Genomic DNA, 8,314 nt, shown 5'->3' on the forward strand with positions numbered 1-8,314 from the left:
TAATCCCGAATCGAGGAAAAGAATGACTCTATATTACAGTCTGCGTACCAGAAATCCGGATAAGGAATTCTGTTAACCCGGGAGAAGGTGTTAGGCATTCCCGAGTTCCGTGGTTCTAGCACGGTCGCTCAACTGTTATATTCGGCTTATTTATCTGATTTTAAATACAATTATGAACCAATGTGCCAATTTTAACTTTTTACCGCTTTATTATTGTTATTTCAAAAGAATGTGAACATCGCTTAAAACACGTCTTTGGATTGCGTCACATGAAATGCACCCACAATCCGGAATGCATTTTATTTGATGTTTTGAGATTTGGATTTGGGTCACATGAAATGCACACCCAAGTTTAAGAAAATAGATTATTAAACACGCGCCTAAAGAGACTATCGTGTTATTATTTGGGGAAGGCCGTGAAATTCGCTAAACGACCCTCCTGAATTCTAAGTAATTTAAAACAAGTATTTACTGAGGGCCCCACAATTTGTATTTTTATTCGGCGAGGCTCATCTCATTCTTATTTTTTTGAAGGAATTTGCAACGACGTGGAAATGCGTCCCGGGCCACGTCACAATCAATGTGCCCGTGACTAGAGACATATTTCGACTCCGTTGAGATTTGGATTTGGGTCACATAAATGTGCACCCGAGTTTAGGGAGATAACATTATTAAAGGCGCGCCTAAAGCAACTAGCGCATTATTATTTTTTGGGTAGGGCCGTGAAATTTGCTAAACGACCCATCCCGGAATCTAAGTATTTAATACATATATTTTGTGAGGGCCCCGCAATTTGTCCCTTTTATTTGGCGAGGCTCGTCTCATTTTATTTTTTATTATTATTATTTATTATTTATTTATTTTTTATATTTTTAAAGGGATGCCATTTTTACGCTTTTAACCATACTAAACCTTACAGCTTCTTTACAACTAAAATCTCATAACTTGTTAGAAGTTTAATAAAAAGAGTTTTAGCGAATGAGTATTTCGGGAGTAGTAATAACATGTACTAATAATAAAATTTTTTTTGAATGAACTAAGCGAAGTAAAGGACGAACAAATTAACGTCAAACTTGTGTCATAGAACAACTAGTCAAACTTAATTACATGACATCAAATAAACAAGAATCACATAACGCAAAATGAGCAAAATGCATACGATGAAAACATAAGCAGAAAATTATCATACCAATTTCTATATTGCATCTTCGAACATTTAACGTAACATTTTCTTATCTAATACTTGAGGTTTACTAACCTTTGAACCTCGGCAAACTCAGGACGACAAACACGACCCCGACGGAACTCAAGCCGGACCTCACTGGACGAGGAACAACGACGAAACCTCGGACAAACACCTCGACGTACCGGACCTCGACGTACCGGACCTCGACGAACAGAAAGCTCGGACCCACAAATGTCAACGACCAGGGATTGTTTGGTTGCTGCTGTATTTTTCCGGCGCGACACCTGTGTACGTGAAGCCGCAGTTGGAGGGGTCGTTTGGGCAGTTGACGAAGGGGGTGGTTGGACGACGCAGCAGCGATGGCTGCTGCTTGACGGGTGGTCGATGGATGTTGCTGGGTTTTTGGTTGAGGTCGACGGGACTGGGGCTGCGACGGAGGGGTGCGACGCGAAAGCATGCAGAACCAGCTGCTCGGAAATGCAGCGAAGCTTGAAAATGGTGGAGCAGCTCCGGTCGGGGTTGTCCGGTGGTGTTTAGGCGTTAGGGGGGGTGGTTTGCGACTGGTTTCTGTTTGGTTATGGTGGTTTCACGGTGGGGAAGGCGACGGGGGTGGACGCAGGTGGTTTCGGGGTATGGGTTTTCTAGTTTTCAAAAGGAGGAAGAAGGTGACGGGGAAGGTGATGGACTGGTTGCGACGAGCGGTGGTCGACGAGCCCGTTTGGTTGTTCGACGGAGGTGGCGAGACGGAGAGGGGCTGGTTGGTCGCTGGAGTTTTCCTTCTTCTTCTTTAGGAAGGAACAGTGAATTAGGGTTCAGTAGGTTTTTCGTTTTCACCGGAGGAAGAAGAAACATGAACAGTCATTTTTTGTTTCAAAATTTTCCCCCGTCCTCTTGTCCATTGTGTTTGTCCGTGTTTTGTAATGTTTTGCCAAGAAAAATGAGCCCCACGCGTGGTGGGGTTCAAGGTTTATGTCCCCCATGCGTGGTGGGGTTCCCCATGTGTCCTGGACACGGTTTATTATGGGCTAGGTCCGAAATTAGGCCTAAAACCGGGTAGTTTGAACCCGAATATTATTCTTTTGCCCGGACCCGAGAAATAGGAACACGTTGCTTAACTAGTCCTATGTAAGCAAAATAACTACCAAAAATAAGACTAGTATTTAAACAAAACTATATCTTTTTTAAATATTTTTTCAAGATTTAAAATAGCTACAAAATATTAATGAAACTATTTTTTGTAATTTTCGTTTTAAATATTAAGATAAAATATGAGGTAATATTTTTGTATTTTTCAAAGTTAAAATGACTATAAAACCTTAATAGAACTATATTTTATTTATTTTTTTGTAATTTTCGAAATTATATAAAGTACAAAATAAAGTGCAATTTTTGTATTTTTCAAGTTTATGAGAGATACATAAACTAAAATTTATATATATATTTTTTGAAATTTTCTTTTTGCAACGAAATAAAGTAAAAATAGTTAAAATAGCTATACTAGACCCAATTTCACATATTCATGCTAAAAATGTGAAAATTCTCGGGGAGGGTCAAAAATCACGTGCTTACACCTAGTTCCACGATAGGCGTCATCACGACATGTGAGATTTTGGGTCGTGACATAGCGACAAAAGAACTAGGAACAGAATGACACAAAAGGACAAACTGTATTTTATTGATTAAACAACAAGACAAACAATCTAAAATCCGAGTTACCCGGCTAATGAAAATAGCAACAGAACAGAAAGACAAGACTCACATAAACAGAATAGAGGGATAGAAGGGTTTGACTCAATAAATGAAATAAAATCTAGATCACAACCCTGAAATAACCCAGATAATAGAAAAAACATCAAAACAAACTACCAAGATTCCTTCCTAGTGAGGAGGGAATGACTTTTCAATTGCTAAGCTTGACATTTAGCCATAAATTTGCTCATCGGGATCAGCAGAGCCTTCTCCAATTTTAAAATCATTAGCTTTAGTTAGCAAATTTCCGAGAGGATTCTCATACTCCCTGTTACCACGCATCATCCCCACAAAGTGTGCATCATCGTGTGCAGGTAAAGGATTCTGCACGATATTCTGGGTGTCACTGTCTTGGATCACAATCCGTTTTTCCTAGATCATCCTTTCTATTTCTCTTTTCAAATCCCGACAACTTTCAACATTGTGCCCCTGTGCATTAGAATGGTATTCACACCTTTTAGAAGGGTTAAAGCTTCTTGCACGTGGGTCCACATGATTTGGAGGAATGTGTGCAATCATGTCATGATGCTTTAACTTCTCAAATAAGCTTGCATAGGACTCTCCTATTGGCGTAAAATTATCTTTCAACCTTTGTTTCCCTTTATACCCCTGGCTTGGATGTGGGTAATAGGGCACTTGAAAATTTTGTGGAGGCTGGAGGAGATTTTGCGGTGCTCGTGCTCGCCTTCTGGGGTGTTTTGGTGGCTGGCCAACATACTAAGGTGGAGCGATAAAGTATTGTGGGTTCTGAGGGGAATAGTAATACTCAGGGGAGTCATGGGAAACCGGATGAGGCTGCGTATACCTTCGAGGTGTTCTCCTGGAACTTCTTCTCGACCCTGTTGTCATCATGATTTCTTCATCCTTCTCATTGTGTCACTAAAATTATCAGATTCAACCTGAACAGCCTGAGTTGTGGCTTTAAGAACTGCTTGAAATATAATTTTGCCTGTCTTAAGACCATTCTCTACCATTTCTCCCATTTTGATTGCTTCCGAGAAGGATTTGCCAACTGCGGACATCATGTTTTTGTTTTTGTCACTCTTTTATTTTTTTGTCTCTCTTTCTTTTTGTTTTTTCATTGTCACTCTTTCCTTTATTTTTCACTCAATTTTTCTTTCTCTTTTTTTTTAGTTTATTTTTTCACTCAATTAATTTATTGTTATGATCGAATCCGATGAGGATTGCCTACGTATCATGACACCGCATGAATCAGATCTTTACGCAGTTCAGGAATATTAAGAACAAGGTAAATGAGCTAACTCTTTTTTCTAATTTATTCAATATTTTTAAATAGGCAAATCATACCTCAAAATATTCTAACAAGGAAAATATTTTGGATATTGAATTTTATTTTATTTTGAAAGAAAGACTTCTATAAATTCCTTTTCTTTTGTTTTGAACTTTGGGGATTTAAAAAGTAAAAAGAAAATATTTTTGTTTGAATTTTTATTTATTTTCTCTTTTTCTAAGGAAGAATGAAAATATTTTTGGATTTTGGATGTTGCCTCTTAATTTTTGAAAGAGGGACTTTTAATAAAATATTTTGGATTTCTGAGTTTTTTTATTTTAATTTACAATAATACTTCTAAAGAAAAGCAAAAATATTTTTGGACTTCAATATTTCAAATTTTTATGACATTTATGAAAAATACTTCTAAATAAAAAAGGAATATTTTTGAATTTTTGTTTCTGATTTTTTTTTTTGAATTTTTGGAAAAAATACTTCAAAACAAAGTAAACCCGTATTTTGGATTTTGATTTTTGATTGATTTTTTTTCGTATGAAAGACTTAGGAAAGAAGGAAAATATTTTTTGGGGGGTATTAAAATCTTTTTTTAAAATTTTCTAAGGAAAGATTTCTAAAAAAAGGAGTTAAGGAAAAGGAAAATATTTTTGCATTTTCTTTTTGAAAATTGGGGACCAGAACCGAAGAGGTTTGCCTATGTATCTCACATCCAGTGTGAATCAGACCCGCATAGTTTGGTCAATTTTGACGGAACATGGAAATATGACTTTTTGAAAATATTGGCTTATTTTCTTTTCCCTTTTTTCCAAAATTTCGGCAGAGTTTCGGATTTCAAATACCTACCTCTCACTTTTTTTTCTTTTTTTTCTTAGTTTTTTCATTTTTTTCTTTCCCTAAGCTAGTCAACATACAAGCCGAAACAAACAAATGCGCAAGTAGCACGTAAGATGCAACATGATGGTCTTTTAATTTGGGTACACTTATTTTAGACGGACCCAACCCCTGTGTTGAGTCCCCAAAGTCAAATGTACGTGATGCAAACAAACGTACTTACTAGGGATATGGCATGAGGCTATGCCAGAGCAGACAACTCAAGCCGGAGGGGGGGGGAGGGGGGGAGGGGCAGCATACCAGGAATACAAAATCTTCATCAGCTTTGTAACTTGTCCGAACCTCGTTCTAAATTAGGGTATGACTCTAACAGAAAAAAATCACACGAAGCGCACGCTTCCCAGAAGATTTAGAATACTCAGAGAGAAGAGGGGTTTCGTAACAGTTTATATACAGTTTAATCAATATCAAAGTAGTAAAAACAACATTTAGTACATTAGGCTTAAACATGTAAAATCAGATAATAAACGAAAATCAAGTATAACAGTAATTCTAAGCTCGAATTTTGAACCCTGAACCAAAAATTCTGGGTTATTTTCCCCAGCAGAGTCGCCAGAGCTGTCACACCTTTTTTTTCCGAGGGGATAAAGAGTTTTTCCAATTAAAGTAACATTAATCGAAATGAGATTATTTATTTATTCAGAGTCGCCACTTGGAATATTTATGGTGTCCCAAGTCACCTGTTTATTTTAGAATCCCAAATCGAGGAAATTTGACTCTGTTTTAAAGTCTGGGTAAACTAGTAGACTGGGTAAGGAATTTTATTAACCCGAGAGAAAGTGTTAGGCATTCTCGGGTTTCGTAATTTTAGCACGATCGCTCAACTATTAATAATTGGCCTAATTATCTGATTAATTACATATTTAGAATCTATTCTGCATTTTTAACTTCTAACCGCTTTCAATTAATTTAATCGCCTTTTAGTGTTTATGGAATTTGTTTGAACAAGTCGCGATGTCGCGCACTCGTTTGTTTTTGTACACATTGCGAATCGCATCACGTGAACCGTACCCGCGATCTACAACATGTTTACTTTTATTATTGTTTGAAGTTATGGTCGAGTCACATGAAATCCGCACCGAATTGGGAATTATGTATCACGACTATGCCACGGGAACCCATAACCGTGATGATTTAATTACGCGCCTAAAAAAAACTACGATGCTTAAAATTGATTATATTTCCTAAACTTGTTTGGGATTTCATGTGGAAGTCATAGATTATGGAATTTAAACTTGAAAAAAAAAATGGGCATGTGAGTTTTGAGGGGGAGCATGTGAGTTTGTTACAAAAAGATAAGGAAGAATCTTGCCACATGAAAATGACTCATTGGCTCTTGCTTTAATTAATATTTTTTCTTTTCTTTTAAGAGTGTAAAAATAAAAATACTAGCTAAATATTTTAAAATTAAAAACATATAATTTTTTTTGTGATTTTTAATTTCCTTAAATAAAACCTACTAAAAATGAAATAAAGGTTAAAATATGTAGATTAAGCTTAAAATTATTTACATACTAAAAAGTGTTGAAAAATTCTAAATATGATAAAAAATTAGGTGCTCACAAAGACATCAAACTAAATATAACATTAGAAGGACAACAAACTATATGAGAAAAATAGTTACATGAAGTTTTTTCTATAGTTAAATCCTACCAAATATAAGTATGAGAGTTTGAAGTTTTTGAGCACCAACCTTTACCATATCATACAAGTGAAAAATTTCTCTCTAATGAATTCCTAGTGCTCCGATAGAGAAAAACCCATTCCTCCACCACCAAAATCACCTGATATCACTCATGAAAATACCTCGGTGTATGGCGTGAAAGACAAAGCGTCATTCAAAAAAAAGCTACTAGCCTCAAACCCAATGAACTTTACAAATTCCCTAACTTTATATGAGAATTCAGTAGAAGAAATCCTCCCAGAATATGGAGTGCAATAGCATTTAATTTAGCTCAATACACTAGGAATCAAAGCAATAACCCTAACAAAGGAAGAGAAGCAGCGAATTTATGAACCTTGGAAGTTCTCACTAATAGTTAAGCTACTTGGCAAACGAATGCTACATCAATATTTAAAAAAGAAGATCCAAGAATTGTGGCGACCCTCAAAAAACTTCCCACTAATCGATCTAGGGGATGATTACTACATCATAAAGTTTACAAGGAAAGAAAATATGGAGAAGGCCCTCATTCATGGACCATGGTTTATCAACGGCCACTACTTATCAATTACAAAATGGAGACCAAACTTTGTAGCAAACAAAGAAAAGTTAACAGTTTCAATAGTTTGGATCAGATTACCACAATTGCCAACAGAGTTTAATGATAGAAGACTCCTATAAAAAATTGGGAATGCCATAGGGCGATTATTAAAAATAGACGTCTGCACTTCCACCACAGTTAGAGGCCGCTATGCTAGGTTCTATGTTGAACTACCACTGGAAACTCCTGTTCAACCTTACATCTACATTGGCCAACACAAGCAATATATACATTACGAAGGTGAAAAATTTTTATGCAAAAATTGCGGACGACTGGGCCACATCCAAACTCAGTGTAATTACATTCAGAAGGAAGCCATGGACAAAAAAATCCAAGCCAAGGGCCAAGCACCACAAGGCAAGGAGCAATCAATCAAGCAATGAGAGGAAAAAATAGAGGGGTGGAAGACAGTCTCCTTCAACAAAAAAAAAAGATATGAATCAAAGAACAACCAAGAACACCCTCAAAAACCAACGGAAAATAGCACCAACTCAAGTATTCCGATAAAAGTGTTCAATGCAACAACTGGTAAGTACTTAGATATCCAAGTCTTACATTATAAGTCCAAAAATTCGGTTAAAATTCAAGAGTCTCACATTGAAAAGGTCACTAAAAATCTACCAATGGAAAATACCATCATTAGTATACAAAACAACTTTTCTCTTTTGGAAGATGAGCAAATGGTTTTGTGCGAAACCATTGATTATGATAAAAAAAATATTAATCATAATAATAAAAAATATTTAGGCAAAAATAATCCCTTGGAAGTGTCTATGGACAACATGGACATGTCTAACTCACATGTGGTAGTGGAAAATCCTTCAGTAACAAATGCCATGCAAGAAAACCCCCCCTATAAAATTGATTAATATTAATATAAACAATATTATAGACCCTACTACCGCTAATACTAACCAATTAAATGGCCACTACAGTACTAATCACCCTATAACACAAATAGTTACTAATAAGCTA

Source organism: Nicotiana sylvestris, chromosome 4, assembly GCF_000393655.2.
Source record: "Nicotiana sylvestris chromosome 4, ASM39365v2, whole genome shotgun sequence".
NCBI lineage: Eukaryota > Viridiplantae > Streptophyta > Magnoliopsida > Solanales > Solanaceae > Nicotiana > Nicotiana sylvestris.